General features: G+C 42.4%; 1 long non-coding RNA gene and 1 pseudogene across 1 annotated transcript in view; one reads left to right on the forward strand and one right to left on the reverse strand.

The window, feature by feature from the left end:
- Positions 1–23,011, reverse strand: part of LOC146425649 (uncharacterized) — a 563,016-nt gene that overhangs the window by 359,085 nt on the left and 180,920 nt on the right. The window lies entirely within an intron of this gene.
- LOC146425655 (uncharacterized) lies at positions 572–8,066 on the forward strand (annotated as a pseudogene).

Below are 23,011 nucleotides of genomic sequence, written 5' to 3' on the forward strand. Positions count from 1 at the left end.
AACTCCGTAAGAAGGGACTGGTGGTTCAACGACCACCCCTGTGGCTACCAATTCACTCATTCCACCCTGGAGATGAAGTTTTAATAAAATCTTGGAAAGAAACATCTTTAACCCCTCAATGGGAGGGACCGTATGTTGTTCTAATTTCTACAGAATCATCGGTTCGGACAGCGGAGAAAGGCTGGACCCACGCTAGCCGAGTAAAGAAGTTCAACAGAGACCCCACCTGGAGAGTGGTGGAACAACCACAGGACTTAAAAATTAGGCTTAAGAAATCCTAGCCTGCCTATGCATGAAATCCTGTAACTGAACACTTGAGAAACCACGATTTATTGCTTGAAGAATATGTTAATAATTATATTGTTAAGTGCAACATCCATAATTGTAATTGCTACCCTTTTGCTTGCTTTATATGTAAGGTGTGCCAGGAACGATAGTGGGCCCATTGCAAAGGGGGGGGACCTCCTAAGGGAATTTGCCGAATGTGTTAGTGATGGGACATGTATGCATTTGGGATACACCAAGAACTGTATTATTACCACTCAAATGAACCTGCACAAATGGTGGCAAACATCACCGGCAGGGAGTGCAGAAAAGCCCTGGTCTATTTGCCTTGTGGTGACCTCATGGTCAAACATGTCAACCGGGACAGCTACAAGAAAAGATCCTTTGTCCCTGAGACCCCTGAAGAAAAAAATCCTTGCTGCCGAGAAGAATTCAATCCCCGTGACTCGCTGCAACCGAGTCGACGGGCGAGGCAGAGGGATATATACAGCCAGTGGGGTGAACATACCTGGGACTATGAAAAGATCTGATATGAGCTGCCCCAAATCGAGAAAGAACCCGAAACAGGCACCACTGTATAAGGCTAAAAAGGGGACCAAGGCAGGGTCTAAACAAACTAAAAGAATTCAAAAAGCACTGGGACCCCCATCTTCCTACCACACCTATATCTTGCTTTTAAGCCTAATATTTACATGTACTACTGCTGATGTGCACCCCCACCAACCTTTTCGCTGGACGTTAAGACAATGGGACAGCCAAACCCTAATCCAAACCCGACTCGGACCGGGGCAAATCAGTTTTAATGCATCCCTTTGTGTTTTAGCTCCTATAGAACCTTGTATGCTTGAAGGTAAAGGTTGGTATTTTTGCCCTAGTGCAAACCCCGGAAAGGGATATTGCAACCACCCAAATTCTTATTACTGTGCTTATTGGGGATGCGAAACCATAGCTTACCCCTGGCTCCCAGGCAGAGACAAGCATATTAAAGTTGGGTGGGGACCTTACGGTTGTAATCCACCTGACTATAGTAGCCAGATTGGAAGGAGGGGAGCAGGGCCCAAAGTAACCTGTAAATGGTTATACATAAATATAACACAACCCCAAGATCCTACGTGGCTACTAGGCAAGACCTGAGGTATAAGGTACTGGGAATCAGGAACCGACAGAGGTGGTCTTATCTATATAAAAAAGGAACCTCTCCCCAATGACCCCGAACCAGTGGGACCAAACCGGGTCATAATAGACGTGATAAATACTGAAGCAGATGGATTAGGCATAGACCGTGAGGAAAGTACCACCATATCCAAAACCGAAATACCCCCAACCCCCTCGGGAGAAATAACTGATGAATTATGGAGACTTATGGTAGCCAGCTATAAGGTCCTAAACAAAACACACCCAGAATTAACAGACCACTGCTGGCTATGCTATAACATCAGACCACCCTTCTATGAAGCTATGGGGACAATTGAAAAAGCTAGAAGGGTAAATGGGAGCAACCCTGCTCAATGTTTGTGGAAATCTGGCAAAAGAACAAAATCTGGTATCACATTGGCGCAGGTATCAGGAGAAGGAAGGTGCATAGGAAAAATCCCATCTTCTAAAATGCACCTATGTAAAGTAACAATGCAAGCCCAAAAACCAAAAGAGCCTGCAGATTGGCTAATACCAGCTAAAAATGCTAAATGGGTATGTGCAAGTGTAGGGGTAACTCCCTGTATTCCCTTAAAGGAGTTTAATCCATCAGACTATTGCATACAAGTAGTAATAGTGCCAAGAATCACCTACTACCCAGGTGATTACATATATGACCACCATTTGGTCCCAGGGCACCACCTTGTAAAAAGAGAACCTATTACAGCTATAACTATCGCAACCCTATTAGCATTAGGCACAGCAGGAGCAGGCACAGGTATAGCCTCCCTTGTAAAACAAGACACAGAATTTGCCAATTTACGGGAAACCGTAGATGAAGATATAGCCAAAATTGAAAGTTCTATTAGTGCCTTAGAAACATCATTGAGGTCCCTATCTGAAATGGTGCTCCAAAATAGGAGAGGATTAGAGCTCCTACTAGCCCAAGAAGGAGGACTGTGCGTTGCCCTAAAAGAAGAATGTTGTGTTTATGCAGACCATACAGGAGTTGTTAGAGATGCAATGTCTGAGCTCCGGAAAGAACTGGATAAGCGAAAAAGAGAAAGAGAGAGTCGACAGAGCTGGTATGAAAACTGGTTCAATGCCTCCCCATGGCTAACGACTCTACTCTCCACACTAGCAGGGCCCCTAGTAGTAATTGTACTAACTCTGACTTTTGGACCATGCATTTTTAACAGGCTGATAGCTATAGTTAAAGGAAGACTGGAAGCAGCACATTTAATGTTAGTCAGAGCAAAATATGAAAGCATACCTGAACAACAAGAGAGTGAGATGGAAGAAGAGTTCATCTTAAGCCGTGAAGCATTAAGGCGATTCTGCGAAACAAATGGAGATACAGAGAGAGGGGAATTGTGATAAGAATTCGCAAGAATCGCAAGAGAGAGGAAAAGGGGCCTCAACACATCCTGTTAAGGCATCCTGTTTGCCCACAGAACCGAATAGAAAGGGGAGGGAGACCCCCACCCTGCACATCCTGTATCCTGTATTTGTTGAGGAGTGGGCTGATATAGAATTATTGCTTGGGGGGGGGGGACGACACTGCGAACATACAAGGACTTGTTTCCCACGACCACCGAAGAGCAAGAATAAGACCATCTAGCAAACAACATGATGAAGGGGCTGTACCAACTCCGGAAGATATACGTGGTCAGAAAATAGAGACTGCATAAAAGAGGAGAGTTCGGACTATTTCAGCGCAGTTATCTGCCCAGCGCTGCCTCGCTGATACCCGCTTGCTCTAAATAAATCAAATTATACTTAATTGGACATTGTCTCTGATTGATTATTGAGACCTAATTTATAACAACAGAAACGGCCAGAGAAAAGCGAAGCGACTGGCAAAGAGTGAATGAGTATAAATCACATATAAATGAGTATAAATCACATATAAACCGTTGGTTTGTAGTATCTGGAGGGGGGCAGATTGTATTATTGAAGGGGAAAGATTTTAGTTACTGAATTAAGAACACCCAGACCCCAACACCTTTCCAATGTTGCTCCATTTGAATTTGCTTTTGAAATCCTGTGTTTTGTGTGTGTGTGTCACCGAATCTGCAGGAAAAAGAAAAACCCTCTAACACTGTATTTGAAGTGATAGAGAATCAGGCATTACGTTATTTGCTGGCCAGGATGTGCCTAGAAACGTATTCCAAGAACATATGCCTTCAGAGAATTTTCCCCCGAATTTTATACAGTCAAAACCCCATAGAGATACATTGTTTTAAAGTTCATTGGACTGGAGTTGAGTAACCCCCGATATTCAGTCTCTCATTGGACTTTAATTTCCTCACCTCTGATGCTAATTAGTTTTTTCAGTCTTCAATTTTTCTTATAATTCTTTTCCAGACCAGATGTCTTCACCCCTGCTGGAGGTGGCGTCTGGAGTAGATGTTTGTCAATCGCCACTGATGTCTCGTGGATGTTCTGTTGATAGCCTTTATTTTTCTGGTTATCTTTGGGGTTGCTCCCAATCTGTGGTATGTTAATCCCATTTCCGTAGGGTGATACTATATCTCCTAAAAAATCTAAAGAAAACTCCTTTTCCCCAGGCAACGTCAAGTTAAAAACTAACTAGAGAGATTAAAAAAAAATTAAAGTTATATTGTTTCCAACATGTGGAAACAGTTGTGAAGCTTAGGCTTAGTGCACTTGTATTAATTGTGAGGGAAGTGATATTGTGTATTTGCTCAAGTGCTTTTGAAATTTTTTTAATGTGTGTGCGTGTACTATTGTGTTTAAATTTTACCTGTGTTAATTTGTATTTTTGCTGGCATATAAATTTATGCAGGGACGCCCGCGAGATAAAAGTAACTAGTTGAATCAAATAAGTACCTCTTTGGAACTCCTGTGTGTAGCTGCTGAAATATGGTTGTATAGAATGTTGTAGTAGAAGAAGAAGGAAGAGAGGAGAAAGAAAAAGGATTGAGATGTTTTTCAGCAACCTCCCCCATCTTGCCCAAAATTTTGGCAGCTGACCCACGGCCAGCTGCAGTCCCCTGTATCCTCCGCTTTCAGAGCAGCAGGAGCGAGCGCAGAGGTGCGGGGCTGGGAGCACGGGCTGGGGGCCTGTAGGGAGATGTGGAGCTGAGCTGGAGCTGTGGGACATCTGCGAGCTCAACACTGGCCAGTCCCTGACCCTGCCACCCCCCGAGACAGGGCGGCTGTGGCCTCCGTGAGGCTGCAGGACACCCCGGTCACCTGTGGTGCTGCTGGCTGCGCCTGCTGGGAGCGCTGAAGGGGGGGCTGCATTTAGACTAGGAGAAGAGAATATCTAGAAAATGTGGATTGTACATGGAAGGACTAGGACTGTCTGTTAAGAGTTTTGTTTGGGTCACTGGAATGACTTTGAAATGTGGGAGAATGAGCACCCCCAGGCAGTAGTGGGGGTGGCGGCCAGAAGAAAGGCAAAATAAGCCTCTAAATGAATTGGTTAGGAAGAAACTGCTGGATCCTCAGGAGGAGGAAGTCCAAAAGAATGAAAATGAATTGTTAGGGGTGTCAAGGACTCCCATTATACCAGAGACCCACCACACAGGAGCGCTTGAGAAATTTTAAAGTGGGTCCATATCGGGAAGAGGTGTGTTTCCTAGTATACACAGGAGCCTCTCGTTCCACTTTGAACTTTTTCCCCAAAGGGGGACAGTTGTCAAAAAGATCTTTAATTATTGAAGGGGTGAGTAGAAAGGAAGAGCAGTGTGTTTTATTAGTTGATGTGGAGGATAGGTTTGAAATGCATGAATTTCTGTTTGTTCCTAATTGTGATTATGAATTCTTTTCAGAATGCATGTGTACCTGTGTGTGTGTTAGTTTGTGTGAGTGTTAGCGTGGAAAACACATAATCACGGAATGATTATATGCAGGTGCCTTTATTCGAGCTCGGGAAGCCGGGGTGTAACATCTACCCAAATCTGGCTTCGCCATAGGTTTGAAACAAGTACAATTTTATACCTTTCCTTACAGAACAGTGATGTAATCATATGTAATCATATGTTAATCATCAACTTATCATTGTTCCATTGTTTCCCCCCAAGCATGACTTTAAGCCCCCTTATCTCCCATAGTATTTCTGATTTATTTCACAGGTGCTAATCTGCATGATTTCACTAAAACAATCCCCATTCTCTAAGCAATCTTCGTGATCATGTTGCTGAGCCCTGTACATGCAGTGCTACCTACCCTGTTCCTAAAGCCTATGTTTAACTAGCATTTTAACCCAATGTTAACATTCCCCCCTTTGAAAGCATTTTCACTTTATAGGTGTGAATGCTTTCACTTGATATAGTCCTTTATACTGGATGCTCGTCTTCGAATCCAAGGTTGTTATGAGCGTTGTTATGGATGTTGTTGTGGACCGGAGAATCCGCAGGCAATGGACGTGGATCCTTGTTTCGTGTCAGTGCCCTCATTATCTGTCGGTTCCAGGATGTCTTTCTCTGTATCTCTCTTTTCAGTATGCTGTAGATTACCCAAAGTACTAAAAACATAACTAATAAAATTATTAAGTTTTCAATGATAGATTTAATCCATGAACTCACATTCCAACCCAACCCCTTGAAGATTTTATCTAACCAACTCGTAGTCAAGTCCTTTTGTTCATCCCTTGCTTCATGCTCTATTTGTTTCAATTGACTGATGTCATGTTCTACATCTGTAGTTACATTTGGGATATGGATGCAACAATGATCAACTTGTCCTTTTAAAAACCCACACACTCCATGTTCTTTCAGGAGTAACATATCTAAAGCCAATCAATTTTGCAAAGTCATTTTGGTAGTAGCTTGTAATTGTGTGTTTAGTTCTTTGAATCCTTCCCGAGTAATTCTTGCTAACCTCTCTACCTGACCTGTAAGTCTGTACATCATTTCTCTGTTTCGGTAGTTTGCTATAGGGCCAAACAGAGATTCTAGAGCCCACCCAAACTTTACTCCACTACAGGGTTCTTGCCAAGTTTCATCCTGATTTTCACTATCTGAAACCTCTCGTCTTGTCCTTATTTGCAAAAGTTCACGTTTTCCCATTGAATGGGGACTTTTCCAGATTGGACATAAAGTAGGGAGGCCCAGAGTAAATTCTTTTACTTTTCCATCTACAGGCAGGTGGGTTGTCCAGATACCATCACTCGTTCCCCAAACAAATTGTCCTGGGCTCTTGATTGTGCTTCTACTACATCCTATTTTTATTCTATAATTTACATTACCCTGTTTATGTTTGATTCTTTTACAGGCACAATCAATTCGCATGGCAGCCGCCAGCGATGGTACTTGTTTAATCTCTACATCATCAGACATGCAATCATAGGTTTTATCACATGCCCACTGTCGCTGTTGAGCAGCTAGCAGAGTAATGAATGCATCGGTTCTCAGTGGCAAGAAGGAATGACCTTTATTGTTTTGATTTCATCACATTTATAGAGTTCTCAAAAGTCACCCAGATTGGTCAGTCAGAAGCCTTCCCCCAGGCCTGATTGGCCAGGCCTGCACTGCCCAAGTTCTGGGACACTGTTCTAAAACATCCAAACTTTATCTTTATTTACAAAACACAAGAAAACCTCTCATGGGAAAAACTGTGCTAGCCACAGCCCACCAACTTACTTTATCTGCCTGCGCTCTGCTGCTGGTGGCAGTGTTTATTACTGCTGGGTCAGTGCCATCTTCAGGGCCTGTCCATTTTAGGCACCAAGGAGTGTTTGCCATATATTGAAATTTTGAAGTATACTCAGGGACCATGCACTGTCCCAGGGTTCCATCCGATCCTTTCTATCCTTTGCTTCACATTTCCATATCAGGGTGGTCTTTGTGACATTTTCTGTGACCTTCTGATAGTGTGGCAAGAAGCATTGCCATTTGGCAAGGTTTGATCTTCAACCCACCACTCTAGATTTTGTCCCACTTTCTCATTACTTAAAAGATAGTCCTTTTGCTCAAGTAATGCATCCAACCATAACCTGTTATATTCCAAGTTACTTTAACTTTCTGCCTGGACTCGGGTACTTGTTTACATACAATTATTTTATTGTCCAGAATTTCAGGTAATTTTGATGTGATAATTTCCCAGTTTACTGGGTCTCGTGCTGCCTTTGGTATTGGCAGACAGGCAGTTATTCTACTGATGTTTCGCATTTTGGCAAAATCTTTAACTAACCCAATCATCGCATTCTCAGCCCAAATTTCATTGGAAACTTTTATCACTTGCGTTTTTGCCTGTACCTCTCTCTTCATTCTTCTAGAATGAAGAGTGGTTAGTTGATTATCCTGCATTCCATATCTTCAAGCAATATCACTCCCAATTAATATCCATAGAATGAGTATTAGCACAGGTACTAAGATCATTTTAAACAGTTAAACCCGTCTTATCTGCAATTTCGTCAGTCCCAGGGGTTGTGCAGCCCAGAGTCTTGGATGGGTCTTCCTCACTCGTGTGTGGTGTATCCAAGGATCCACTCCAGCTACCTTGACTGCTGTGAAAGTGGTCAGCAGCACCTGATGGGGTCCACTCGGTCCACTCCACCTCTCCTTTAAAGGTTCTTCATCTCCAGGGAGAATATCATGGACTGGATTCTCGTGAGCCAGCGGCCTATTCCACACAAGCGCGCTCCAAAGCTGTGCTACGGTTTTCCCGAGAGATAGGACATGATTATATATTTCCTGTTTTCCTGCAATATGTATATTCGGGTTTGGTTCAGGAGATTTGAATGGTTTCCCATATAATATTTCAAAGGGACTGACTGACATTCCACTCCTAGGCTTTACCCCAGTCCTTAAAAGTGCTATTGGTAGGGCTTGTGGCCACTGTAACTTGGCCTCCTGACATATTTTACTGATTTGCCTTTTAGTGTTTGGTTCATCCTCTCTACCTGTCCACTAGATTGTGGTTCCCATGGTGTGTGGAGGTCCCAAGCTATTCCCAGTAGCATGCTCACTTCCTTTACCACTGTAGCTATAAAGTGTGGTCCTCTATCTGAAGATACCCGTAACAGCACTCCAAACCTGGGAATGATTTCATGTAGCAGCCACTTCACTGTCTCTTTGGCTTGGTTGGTGCGACAGGGAAGGGCTTCTGGCCATCCTGAAAATGTGTCAACCCCCACCAGCAGGTATTTGTACCCTCGAATTCTTGGTAACTCTACAAAATCTACCTGCCAATAATCTCCTGGTTCTATACTTACCTGAATTTTTCCTAGCTGTGCCTGCTGTCTAGCCACTGGGTTGTTCCTCAGGCAAATTTCACATTTTGACACTATTGATTTGGCCATTGTTAACATTCGTACCAAGACTACATTTTGTTTTAGCCATTTCACCAATGCTTCTGCACCCCAATGACATCCATTATGTTTAATTTGCAGAATTTCTCTCATTATCAAGGGGGGTAGGACTATCTGTCCTTGTGCAGTAACATACCACCCCTCTGAATTCTTTTATGCATTCAGCAAATGTCCCAGTTTCTCGTCTTCTGTTGAATATTTTGGTTCTGAAGGTAAATTGAATTGAGACACCTTTAGCTTCATAGGTATCAATGCCATTGCTATTTGCACATCTCAAGCAATCTCTCGGGCTGTCAAGTCCACCTTCCGATTTCCCTCACAGATTTTGGAGCTTCCTGATTGGTGTGCTTTACAGTGCATAATTGCCACTTGCTCAGGTTTTTGTACTGCTTTTATCAACTGCAGAATTGCATCTTGATGTTTAATATATGCCCCTTGAGAGGGCAGCAACCCTCTTTCTTCCCATAGTGCCCCATGTTCCAAATGCATATTTTGAATCAGTCCAAATATTTACCTTCTTTCCTTCACTCAATTCTAGTGCTCTGGTTAAGGCAATCAATTCTGCTCTCTGGACAGATGTGTTTGGTGATAATGCTTTGGTCTCTACTACTGTGCTGATTGTTGTTACCACATATCCAGCTTATCTGGTTCTATTCTCCACGAAGCTGCTTCCATCCGTGAAGAATTCCCACTCTGGTTGCTCCAGCGGAACATCTTTCAGGTCTTCTCTCGCTGAGTAGGTGTACTCTATTGCTTCCACGCAGTCATGTTCCAGTGGGCCTTCCTTAGGTGTGGTGCCTAGAAACAGAGCTGGATTCAAAAGGTTAGTTGTCTTTAGTGTGACATCATCCTGCTCGGTTAGGATTGCCAGGAATTTTATCATCCTGCTTGGGGATAGCCAGTGGCCCCCCTTTCGCACTAGGACAGTGGTCACCATGTGTGGCACATAGACATCTATGTGTTTTCCCATCGTGCACTTCCTGGCCCCCTGTATCAATAACACAGTGGCTGCAACTGCCTGCCGACATGCAGGCCATCCGGCACTTATGTTGTCAAGCTGTTTGGAGAAGTAGCTGTATTGCTTTGAAAACAAACCAGTGGGAGATCACAAATCAAGATTGAAAGTAAAAATAAGTGAAATAATACAAGGAAAAGCACTGACAAAGTCAGATACAACCTGACACCTTGTTGGAGTGGTGGTAGTAGTCCAACTGAAGTAGTTCAGATCAAGCGGTGATCCTGTGAAGGTCTAGTCTCCAGCTGAATGTCCAGTGATAGCTCTTGTCCTCTGGGAACCCAGTAGACAGGGCTAGCTCAGGCAGTTCCAAGGCCAGGTTATATCCAGGTGGGAACACCTGGCTCCTCCTTCCTGGGCAGAGCATCTCACAGTGGGATGAGATAAGTCCATGAGTCATGCGGTGGGTCCCTGATGGCCCATTGTCTGTCATCCAGGGTGGATCATTCACAGGTGATAGCAGCTAACGGCCCACAGCTGGTGGTAATAGAATACTTAAATACATCTATATTGCAACTTAGGACAGTAGCCTTTTCCAGCTCCCCAGTCATTGGGTCAGGACTTCCAGTGCCAAGCATTGCCTTTCATGCACGAACAGCTGAAAGTCTTTTGACAGATCGGCAAACCGAGCGCCGAGGCAGTCGTCAGTGCTTCTTTCAGTTTCAGGAAAGCTTCTCTCTGTGCTTTGCCCCAGCTGAACGGCTGCGTCTTCTGAGCTTCATGCAGTGGTTTGGCAATTAGCCCAAAGTGCATGATCCACAGGCGGCACCATTCTGCCATGCCGAGGAGGACTCGCAGCTCATGGAGATTCTGGGGCTCTGGAATAGCACAAATAGCTTGGATATGGTTAGTACTTAATTTTCTCTGCCCTTGTGAGATTTCACATCCCAGGTAAATTACAGTCTGTTGTGTAATTTGTGCCTTTTCCCTGGACACTTTGTATGCTCCCATGCCCAGTGAGTTTAAAATCTCAATTGTTACCTTTAGGCAGGTTTCCTTTTCTTCTGTTGCTATCAGCATATCATCAGCATACTGTAGCAGGAGGTATTGATTTTTGGTACTTGCCCCTCTTTGGTCCAGATCTCCAGCTCCTTTGCCAGTTGGTTTCCAAATAAGGTGGGGGAGTTCTTGTACCCCATGGGAAGCCGAGTCCACGTGTGCTGGGTCTTCCTTCCATTCTCTGGATTTTCCCATTCAAAAGTGAACAGCTTCCTACTTTTTGTCAAGGGGTATGCAGAAAGGCATCTTTTAAGTCAATTATGGTAAACCACTTATAAAACGCTTTTACGAATGTTAACAATGCATCAGGGTTAGCAATTACTGGATAAATGTCTTTGGTTATTTCATTTATTGCCCTTAGATCCTGTACTAGCTTGTAATCTCCATTGGGTTTCTTTTACTGGGAATATTGGGATATTATACTCTAATTTGCACTCTGCCAGAATTTAATATTTTAGGAATTTATCAACAGTGTTTGCTATACCGTGCCTCCAGTATTGTTTTACCTGCATGGTTTTTTCCTTCCTCTTTTAACTCTACATGTATCGGCTGTGCCAACTTAGATTTTCCAGGTATGTCCATCTCCCATACTGAGGGAATTACGGCATTCTCCACCTCCTCTGAGATTGCAGAGGCTGGTTTCTCTTTTATCATTAAGATTTTTTTTTTCTCCTTTTTTCCTCTCCTTTTTCTTTTTCTCTTTTTTTCTTTTTTTCTTTTTTTTTTTTTTTTTTCACTCCAGAATTTTCATTAATAACTCACCATTCTCAAAAGTTACCACTGCTTCCAATTTTGCCAGTAAAACATGTGACATATAAAAATTCTTGAGTCAATACTTCGTTTCCAAAACACAGGTCTAGGGTTGCGGAAATGGCCATTTTCCTCCTTCTCTGTGGCCCAACTATTGTGGTAGATTTATCTGTCCTTCTAGATCATTTAAAACTGAATATGTGGCCCCCCTGTCGATTAAAAAATCCCACCGCTCTTCTCCTAACGTTGAAGTCACCAGCGCTTGCTGGGTCACAGCACCCTTGGCAACCTCTTGGAGCTGATCATTCCAGTGAAACCGGTTGGGATACCTGTATTTCCAATGACAAATGGCACATTCGTCAAAAGCTAATGGCCTCCTCCCCCCGACCCCTTCCAAACCGCTTGCCATACTCTGTATGACTGCCAAGAATTGCCGCTGCTGGCTTGTGGCTCTTCTATTGTTATAAACTTTCCAAGCTATTTCAAGTAATTTGTCCAGATTTCTTAACTTTTCCCCTTCCAATTCCTGTAGCCTTTTTCTCGGTTTTTTTTGTTCATTTTTCTCTTTTTTTTTCTTTTTCCTTTTTCCTTTTTTTTTCTTTTTTTCTGTAACTCTAAGTACCATCTCTCTGAGTTTTCATAATCATTTTCACTACCCTAGCAACCTTACGAGGGTTTTCTCTATAGGTTCCAGCTGACTGTTTCCATATAACCAAACCTCCTAACATATACCGGTCTGTCCACCCCCCACCCCTTGTCTTAAAATTACAATTTTCTTTTGCTTACCAAGTCTTGGCAGACTCTTTCCTGTCCTGGAACGGGTCCAATGGGCTATGGGTCCACCACCACCACCACCCCCACCGCTGTCCAGTCCCCCGGCACCCCCTCCCCCACACCCCTGTACCGGAACCAAACCGCGGCCATCCACAGGCAAGGGTAAAAAGGGGCTGCCACAAGCAGGTGAAGAGGGCACAGATGGCAGAGGGGGACATCCCCAGGGAGGTGTAGGTGGGAAAGGTGGGCACCCCCGAGAAGGTGCAGGCGGTGTAGAGTCAGACCCTATAGGAACCACTAGTAAATCACTTTCCAATATATCTTTCCGATGTAAACTCTCATTCAATGCCAAGCGCTCCAAACAATAGTTCCCTTCAACGCAAGCCAGACATTTATCATCGCAAACCACCACAGTAACCAAACCACCCTCCAACAGCCACTCAGGGTTTTCTTGCAAACAGAAAAACAAATCAACATACAGAACTTCATCTAATTTTACCTCACGCTTACAAAACAACAACAAATGAGAAATCAGGTCAGATTGAAAAGAACCATTTTCAGGCCACCTCCTTCCAGCCTGCAAAATATATGTTGGCCACCGAGTATCACAATACTCGATTAGCGTATCCTTACGCAATCCTTGGCCAAAATTACCTTGCTTCCAATGTGCTAACAAGCACCCCAAAGGAGAATTACGAGATATGGGAGCATAGCCACCCACAATCCCTTTAAGCTTCTCCATTTCCACTTGCCGACCCTGCAATGCTTTCGCAATTGTCTTACGGACGGTGCCCGGGCATACCACTAGGAATTCCTTAGCCCAACCAAGCGTAGCTTTCACTGCGTCTTACTGGCAGGCAACCAAACCACCATTAAAAGGCACCTTACCTTCTCCAGGGGACGTTGTGAGCGGCGGAGGGTCGCGGCGCGATGGGCTCCCCGAGAATCCCTCGGTGCCGGCTGGAGCGTGATCAGGTCGCGGGGTCCTCAGCAGCGCTCACAGGGTCCCATCTGGGTCGCCAAAATGTTAGCGTGGAAAACACATAATCACGGAATGATTATATGCAGGTGCCTTTATTCGAGCTCGGGAAGCCGGGGTGTAACATCTACCCAAATCTGGCTTCGCCATAGGTTTGAAACAAGTACAATTTTATACCTTTCCTTACAGAACAGTGATGTAATCATATGTTAATCATCAACTTATCATTGTTCCATTGTTTCCCCCCAAGCATGACTTTAAGCCCCCTTATCTCCCATAGTATTTCTGATTTATTTCACAGGTGCTAATCCGCATGATTTCACTAAAACAATCCCCATTCTCTAAGCAATCTTCGTGATCATGTCGCTGAGCCCTGTACATGCAGTGCTACCTACCCTGTTCCTAAAGCCTATGTTTAACTAGCATTTTAACCCAATGTTAACATGAGTGTCGAGACATAAAATAAAGGCCCCTGAAATAAAGCAATTCACTGAAAGAGTGTTGAAACAACTTTAGAGTCTGTTCGATTTTAGTGTGCCAATGAAGTATGGTTTTTTTGTGTGCTTGCTTGGCCTAACCGTTTCAAGCAGCCAGGGGGACAGCTTTAGAAATGCAAATTAACTGCTGAGGAGAAGAAACTTAGAACTGCTGAGGGGAAGGTGTGGACAAGGTGTGTCTCTCAGCCACTGTCCGGGCTGTTCAGGCAGCCAAGAGTGTGACAATGTGTGCCTAGTTCAAGTCCCCGAGGGGGTTCAGCCCTCTCTGCATGGCTTGTTGTCATGAAAAGCCAGAATTGGCAGGTTAAATCCTGAGGCCAACTCTGTAAAGGATACTGTTAGTTTGCAAGTAGCTTTTGCAGAAAGTGTTGTTCTCCCATGCTTTGAGAATTTGGCAGCCACTTTTGGAGAACACAGCGGCCTGATGCTAATTTTTGTAAGTTGCCAGATCCAGTGGCTGGAGGCTATTCATTGTTTTAGAATGTAGCCAGAGGCTGGCCGCATTATCTGCAAAGTTGTGCAGCCAGGGCTCTGATGGTAAATGAGGCCCGAGGGCTGACAATAGGAATATACCTGATAAGTTTCACACCAAGTTAAAGATTTATTGACTCAAGGAGCATCTGGGTAGATGACCAGCACGGTTATTGTACTGTGAATCTTGTTTATTGGAACAAGAGGATTTAGAATTGAAAAACGAAGGGGTTTGACTCAGCCTCCTTGAGGAGGTTGAGGAGAACCTATGACTGCACAGCATTCAGGTGATAAATCTCCGGACCCGGGCTAGGGAAGATTTGCTGGGCACTCCCTGGTCTGGGGGAGGGAATGTGTTTGGTGGTTAGTCTTCAAGAGTACTAGAAGAGAAACAATTTGAAAGACACACTATCATTAATGAAAGAGAATTAAAAGAAGTGAGACATTGCCCCTCACATTGTCAGCTCGAACAGCAGAGCTGTAGGTACTTGTGAGATCCTGCGAACTATATCAAGGTGAGGTTTTCTCGCTCCGGGGAGGCGGCAAGACCCCGAAAAACTTCACAAAAACAAGGTCCCCGCTGGGATCTCCTACGCTGAACCGGCGGAGCGGACCCGGGAAACCGTGACACTCTAGCCCGGGCTAACTCCCCGACGGAGGATATCAAGAGACGTAGCGATAAGGAAATGCAGTCTCTCAGTTCTCGGAATCCAGGGTTTATTGGTAGGAATGGCGGGGCGGAGAAGGCAGATGGAACCGGGAAGGGACACGAGTGCTGGAGACAGCTGGACTCAAGAGCGCAGAGAGCCCCGAATGTCCCCATCCCAGGGGTTAAGAGGGGCCGCAGGATGGGAGGGGGTGTACACAGAAGAACCAATAGGAGCACAAGGGATACAGGATTGACAGGGACTCCAGGGAATGGGGGTGTGAGGAGGGAAGGTACAAATCTTCAAAAACCAATAATAAACTGCGGGGAGAGGAACATTCTAGCTATTAACTCTAAAAGGATGAAGGGGAGGAGAGGTTCAAAACCCAATGCTTTCGTTCCCAGATCCATATTTATGAAACTAGTCTCAAGGTGTCTTGGGGGAACACTTTTCTGTCACCCTGACCTAAAGGTTTCTTCAGACCCAGGGGGCTTCGTCGGCTATTTCAGCCTCCAAGCTCATCTGGGTTGATCTCACTGCCACATCAAGGCAAGATAGTGATTACTTTTACTAATTCCAAATATGCATATAGAGCAATACATGCATTTAAGAAATTATAGAAAGAAAGAGGTTTATTAACCTGCAGGAGTAAAACATTATCTCATTAGATCTTAATTTCTCACCCATTGGAAACTTGATTTGTATAAGAATTTCCAATGGGGAGTTGAAAAAGGCAAGAATTCATCCTTCTCCCCACTCTAACGTGTTATCACTGTGCAAGTTTGTTTTCTAAGTGTGTCCAGATGTGAGACAAGGAGCCATTCAAGCCATAGAAGCAAAAGAACTGCTGACTTCCCTCACCACTGTGAAATCTACGGCCAGAGACTCCTTTTTAATGTGAAACTCTAGACAAAGAGGACACAAAAGAACCATATTGGACAATATAATATACAGTAAATTGGTTAAAAGCTGCAACGCCAAAATGAAACACATTAAATGGTTTTGCTTTTGTATTTTCAGAACAGTGTTATCCACAGTCAGCTATCCTAGCAAAAACTTGTAATAATTGTAATAAGTATGGCTTCAGATGCAAAGGGGTAAGAAAGCCAGAAAAAAAAGAGAAAGCTATACCCTTTTTAATGAAACAACGGCCACATTAGCTTATGAACTTAAATCTAAATTTGCAAAATTGAAGTATAACAATAACAAAATAATTTTATTTTAAAATGAAGAGGTTTCAAAAGGATGGCTGGCTATTCTACTAAGTATTAGTAATTGTCACATTTCTAACTGTTGCTGTTACATGCATATTTGTTTATCCAGCGTTTGAGAATGCTAAGCCCCACAAAAGGAAGATACTGCCTTTGAAAAATCGCTGAAAGTCATGGACCAATTTGCCAGGCTTTGGGCTCTGCAATTTAAAAGATGATTTTAAATTTAAAATAGCAGTTACTGTTCATATGATGCTTTCCTCTTTCTTTTTTCCTCTGTCTGCTAGAATTCCCACCAAAAAGGGAAGGGAGGATGAGTAATTCAAACCCCACTTCGGCAAGCTGCCAAGGCTTGTTAAAAGTGCCGTTTTTCAGCAGCACATTTCAGGTCCTGGAAAGAGCTTGCAAAATCATATAGAAAAGATCCTGAATGTCTGTTGATTTTTGTGGGTGGCTAATATTTGTGAGCATATTTTTTCCATGAATTGAAAGATAATCTAGATTTAAAGGGAGTAAAATAAAGGAATAGAAAAAGGGGGGAAAGATAGGCTTATAAGATCACAAGCAAAGAAAACTAACAGTACGAGAGTCTGAGTCAGTTATCATTTATGCTTTCCTCTTTCCTTTCTGCTCTGTTTGCTAGAAATTCCACCAAGTGGATGTCACGAGTGGAGACAGAGGGTGGATAGATTTTACCAGTTGCCTAGGCCAATGACAACTAGTGACCAAACCTACTCAGAGTGACCAGCACCCCAAAAACCCAGTCTCACTCACGAGTCCTTATAAAGACAGCCGATTTATGTCTAATGTAAAATAGATTATGGTTTATTAGACACAGGTGAGAACAGAACAAAGAACTAGACAATTTTTTACTACACAATACATGAAAAGCTATTCATAGCTAAACAAACATATATATATATGTTGCCCAAATAAGGGAGATTAAAAACAATATAGCACTAAAAATGAAAAAGGTACCCTATTAATATTATAGCTAGCAAAGAAGAATACAATTTAGGAAACCAATGCTCTTACCAAATCAAATTTCTGGAGCTGGGGATGCATCAGAATCCTCACCCAATCCCGCAGGAAGTAACCACAGGGCTGCGTCCAGACACCTGGGGAGAAAACTTTCCCTCATGCTCCAATGTCCATGTAGAAAGCTTCTACTTTTGCTGAGATTTCGTGGTGTTTTTATAGGAAAAAGAGTGTGTATTTGCAGTCACTTGAAAATTCTTCACATTCTCTCAGTGTCTCACCTTGACTTCCAGGTGCCAGTACTAGATAGCCCGGATTAAGCTATTCACTTAATCTGAGCCATCCATCTCTGGCCAGCAATCAGGGAGAGAGAGAAGGGGGAGGGAGCGTCCTGCCACAATCCACCTCTGTGACCCAAAGACACTACTCTTACTTCATGAAGTGACAGTGCAGGTGTCTCTTGCCTTCATGCTATAAAAAGCACTCACGTTTTTAATATATGTATATTTGTTAAATTTTTGGTATACATTGTGTTTCCAAATTGTATTATTCTCTAATGGAACTTTGACTGTGTTATTGATATTAATAGGAAGCATTTGCTGTTGCTTCAGTTTACGTGTTCATGTAGTAGATTATGTAACAGAATATATATAAAAGAAACATCAGTAGTAACAACTAAAGGATTAGAAAATATGACATTAACTTCAGAATGTCTATAGTAATTGGAGGCAGTTTAACAAGTAATTTATACTGATATTAGTCCATGTAGGGTAGATTGTTTTCCACCCCTTGAGTCTTGAGATTTTGGGAAAATCAGGAACAAAGAAGAGTCTGTGAAGGTAGTTTCTTGGTTGTAGCAGCTGAATGAGTCCAGTGAATGGTTGGTGAGTCTTTCACTCTTTCTGTGCTTTCTAGTTGTCTTCTTTTTCCAGTGGAGTTTAGTGTTAGTATAAAATGTTAGACAATTCTATGATAATGTAAATAAATGCACATATAGAGGTAGATACATATATATAAAATAGGTTTGATTGTCTCAGGGGATATAATGAATTTTAATTAGTTTAATTTGTTTAGGATGCAATTTTAATGGGCATTTTATACTTAAAGAGGTAGCTATGTAATTTAAATTGATTAGGTTATATTTAGGGTACAATCTCCTTTTTCCACTGTGACAATCAGGGTAAAGACATAGAGTAATACATGTAGAAAACTATAAAGTATATACATAAACATGACTTAGATCTGTCAAATCTTTTAGTACTTCAATAGTACTAAGTGAACAAAGTTAAATTTATTCCTTTTGGGATTTATTTCTTTTTAGAGATGCTGATTATTATTGGATTTACTTATTTTGTTGATTCCAATTTTGCAAATTTGAAGTATGATCCATATTCCGATCATTAATGTTACAACTACAATTATTATACCAATTAGTTTCCTCATGATTGCACTTAAATTTGGGATCCAGGAAGTTATCCAGTCAAATAAATCTGTTCCTTGATCTTTCTGGATGTTGTGTAAAATTTTAGTGTTTTTCCTAATTTCCTCTAAATCACTTTGTATTCTGAGGGTTTGATCTGCATATACACAGCAGCTAGTGTTGATGACTGTGCATACTCCACCTTTGGAGGCTAATATCAAGTTTAAAGCCATTCGGTTTTGCTTAACTATCTTTGAGAGGCTGGTGACTTCTTGTTGTAAGGCACTGATTGCATCATCTGTCCGGTTTTCTATTTGTTCAATAACTCTAGATATATTTACTATTGCCTTTTCTAATTCAGGTATTCCTATCCATGGTAAAACCTCTCTTACAAATTTATGAAATCTAGTAGGCCTCTCAACTAAGGGATTTAAATTTCGTTTGTGTCTTGTTATAAAACATCTTAGGTGTCTTCGGGGAAATTCTGATTTGTCAATAATGTCTATTTCTGGGACAACTGTACCGATGGTGCATATTCCTTCCCACACAGGGGGTAGAGCTTTTCTAGCTTGATTTCCACAAAGCCAATAGTATCTCATGCTGTCTGGAATAGGCCACCATTGTGTGGGTAAAATGCCTTTTTAGTTACGTCCAGATATGAATGGCACTCAGGATAAATTCCTACTTTGACACCACGGTTACATTCAGGTAATTTCATTTTCTGGTGTGAGGTTACTCCTGGTCCCTCTAGACATCTGTGAATACAGGAAGTCCCCACAGTTACTATGTCTATTGTTAGGATTTGCTGGTCTATAATGGTGTGACTTGTTGTTCCCCCCAGAAGGAGCATTATTTTGGCAGGAGGGATACCATTGGAAAATATCCTTGGTGTGGGAATTCCCATCATTCGAGTACCTTCATCTGAGTGAGTAGGAAATTGAGAACAGATCCATCACTTCGATTGGCTATCAAGGTTACAGCTTGTATTAATTTGAGATGGGCATTTCTTTTCCATGGGTCATATAGCATTTGCTCTATTTGTGTTAGGTTACAGTAAGTCATGGAAGTATTAACATTTTTCTCTGGTTTCCCTTTCACAATGATGAATTGCAAAGCTTTATCAGGGTGGCTGGTATGCCATTTAGCATTGCTAAAAACAGTGACTTGCAGGCATAAAAACATAAGCAGCATTATCATTAACATTTTGATTACAACAGATTTACTGGTTGGTGTGCAGTCCAATGCGATTTCTCGTTTATGTGGAATGGATGTTGTTTGTCTTTAAGAGTCCAGGACTTTTTGAAGTTTTCACAGCCTTGTAGCAAGCAGTTCTTTCTCCTTTTGCTTGAGCGATTCTTGTCTCACGTCCGGAGTACACACTTAGCCTTTGTTTTGGTGGGGATATTCTTAAATATTTAAGGTTATTAGAGAAACTAAAACAACAGAAATTAAATAGTGATTAGCATTTTTCCTTGAGAGTTGTCATTCACTCTGTTGGCCTGTAGTTGCAAACACGTCGCTATTTTCATTGCTGTCACATGGGGGCAAGTGTAGGGACCGTTTGTGAGGCTTCAATGAGGAAATAGAGTTTTGCACAGAGCAAAACCAGATTTGTTATAGTTTAAAATGTGGGAAATACCCATCGAGACCTGATTCTATGTTGATGTCTATTAGAGTCAGTAGCTACCCAAGCCATGGGCCCTCGAGCATTTGTCAGCATCATTGGCACAATCCCAATTTGGGGTAATTTTACCATAACTGGTTGGCCCACTGTTAGATAATTTTGGAAGGTTTCAATTTTGTTATGTGGGGTTGTCTGAAAAGACACAGGGCTTAAGAAAGCTTGTGAGATTGGACTACCCATCACTTCATATCTATTATTTAACTGATAAAGAGCATAAGATAACCGTTTGTCCCAGTTAGAATTCTGTGGTTTAAGGTAGTGTTTCAGTAAACCATTGGCCCGTTCTACCATCCCGTTTGCCTGTGTGTGAGAGGTGTGTGAAAAATCCACTTGATACCTTCTTTCCTGGCCCAATCTTGTACTGCGGTGCTGGTAAAGTGTGATCCATTGTCACTCTGTATGGAGTCTGGGATAGGAAGGCTAGAAAACCATTCACTGAGTCCTGAGATAGTGGCTTCTGTGTTAGCTTGTCTGGTTTTTGTGGTTTTTACTTGTCCAGATATGACTTCAACTCCTGTTAATATGTACTTATAACCATTAGATGTTTTTAAAGGTCCAATATAATCTATTTGCCAGGTTGACCACAGTGCCTTATTATCTTTGATGTGTAAGGGTGGTGTTTGATCTGGGTGATTTTGTTCGCGCCTCAGCTGGCATTGTGGACACTGTGTGAGAATATTTTTGCACATTTGTCTGGTTATTGGCCATCCCCTACTTTGTGCTGCAAAAAAGAGAGCACTTTAACCTGTGTGTTCTGACTTACAGTGTAAAAATTCTGCTAATTTGTACTAGTGTTGTGAGTCCTCTAATTCATCACTTTTTATCTTTTTTATTTTTGTTAGATTATCTACTTTGTTGTTCCAAAACGATTGCAATGTGTGGTCATTTGAATGTGCTTTAACCCAGCCTATTTGGATTTTCCGATTTTGAGCTTCTGTTAACAACCACTCCCAATCCTCTTTCTGCCAAACTGTCTTCCCATTTACCTGCCAATTTAACGCTTCTCACTGACACAACCACTGTGTGGCTCCAGCCCAGACGGCATAAGAGTCCACATACACTTTCTCTGCCTTTCTTTTTACTGCCATAACACTGCTTTTAATTCTCCTACTTGCGCACTTCCTAAACCTTCTTCTATCACTTCCTCTCCTGTTTCAATATTCAGAGCTACTGCTCTGTACTTCCATATTCCATCAATTCGTTTGGCCGAGGCATCAGTAAACCATACACCTTTTACCTCAGAATTTGGGGTAAACGCAGGGGCGTCAGTTATTGGGCTGCTTTTGAACGGCTGTTGCAGAGCCAGGGTGTCTAGGGGGATGGCAATTTGTAATTTGGTCGGTTTTTTCCGCTCTTCAGTGATAACCATTTGGTCTGTGATTCCTGTGAGGTATGCAAACCATTTGTGTACTGTGGGTTTTTGTGCAATGCCCTCAGGCGGAGCACAGCCTTTTTTTACACTATTTAGCAAGTTAAAGGGTCCTTGAATTTTAACAGGTTGCAGCTGCTGAAATCTCTCTACTTGTTTGAGAGCTCTAGTAAGAGATAAAAGTCCTTTTTCCCAGTTGGAATATCTTTTTTCAGTGTCTTTAAATGATGTGGAACTAAATCCCAGCGGACGCTTCGGACCTTCGGGTACTTTTTGGAATAAATTACAGTAAGTTCCATGTTCAGCAGAACTCCACTCAACTACTATGGGATCACTGGGATGAACTGGACCAAGGGATTGGTAGCTTTTTAGTTCCTCTATTAATGTTTGCAGAGCCTGTTGGTGAACATCATCCCATTCCCATGCTTGATTTTTTCTCATTAGTGTGTATAAGGGTCTTGCTATTATGGAAAACCCGGGAACGTGCTTTCTCCAGTACCCCAAAGTACCCATTATCTGCTGCAGTTCTTTTTTAGTCGTGGGGGTAGGTATAGTGTCTAATTTCGTAACAGTTTCTTCTGGAATCACAGCTCTGCCTGAAACCCACCAGACTCCTAAAAACTTCACTTCTTTAGAAGGTCCCTGGCATTTGGCTATAGGTACTTCTATTCCCTCTTTGCTCAATTTATTCCATATGTTTTCTGCGACAACCCTCACTGCTTTTTCTTCTTTACCCCCCACTAACACATCATCAATGTATTGATACATTTGCACTCCTTCTGGTATTTTTACTTGTTGGAGTAGCTCAGCTAAAGCACTGTGTGCTATAGTGGGTGAATGTTTGTAACTTTGAGGCAGTCGATTAAACGTATATTGTACTCCGTCCCAAGTGAAAGCAAACTTAGGTTTGTCTTCCTCGCGAATTGGTACCATGAAAAACATGTCTTTTATATCTAGCACAGCCATCCACTGGTGAGCAGAAGCCTGCAGTGTGGAAGTCAAGTTTGCAATGTTGGGAACAGCTGCTGCTAGGGGTCCCATGTTACCATTCAAACTTCGATAATCAACAGTTAATCTCCAGCTCCCATCTGGCTTTTTTACTGGCCAGACAGGGGAGTTGAAAGGTGAATGTGTTCTATATATGATATTTCTCTGTTCTAAGTTTGTGATTACTGCATTAATTCCCTTTTTGGCTGCCAGAGGTATGGGATATTGTTTGATGTTAGTTACAGCAGACACAGGCAATGTTGGAGCCATTTTTAGAAGTTTTATTTTTCTATTTTTTCCAAAAAGGTTACTGCGTGAGGTTTCTGCAGACCCAAAAGACCAAATAGTACCATGTTGGAAAATGCAGTTTTCCACCAAAACTCGTGCTAACTGAACAGGGTTGAGCAAGGCTTCAGTGTTCCCAGGCCTCAGTAAAATTCCGACAAGCTGCAGTAGTTGCTTGCCTGAGAATGTTTTGTGGGAAGAATGCCATGAGAAAGATTAGGAGTCAGGAGTGTTATGAGAAAAG

Source organism: Lichenostomus cassidix, chromosome W, assembly GCF_008360975.1.
Source record: "Lichenostomus cassidix isolate B80296 chromosome W, HeHo_3.0, whole genome shotgun sequence".
Taxonomy (NCBI): domain Eukaryota; kingdom Metazoa; phylum Chordata; class Aves; order Passeriformes; family Meliphagidae; genus Lichenostomus; species Lichenostomus cassidix.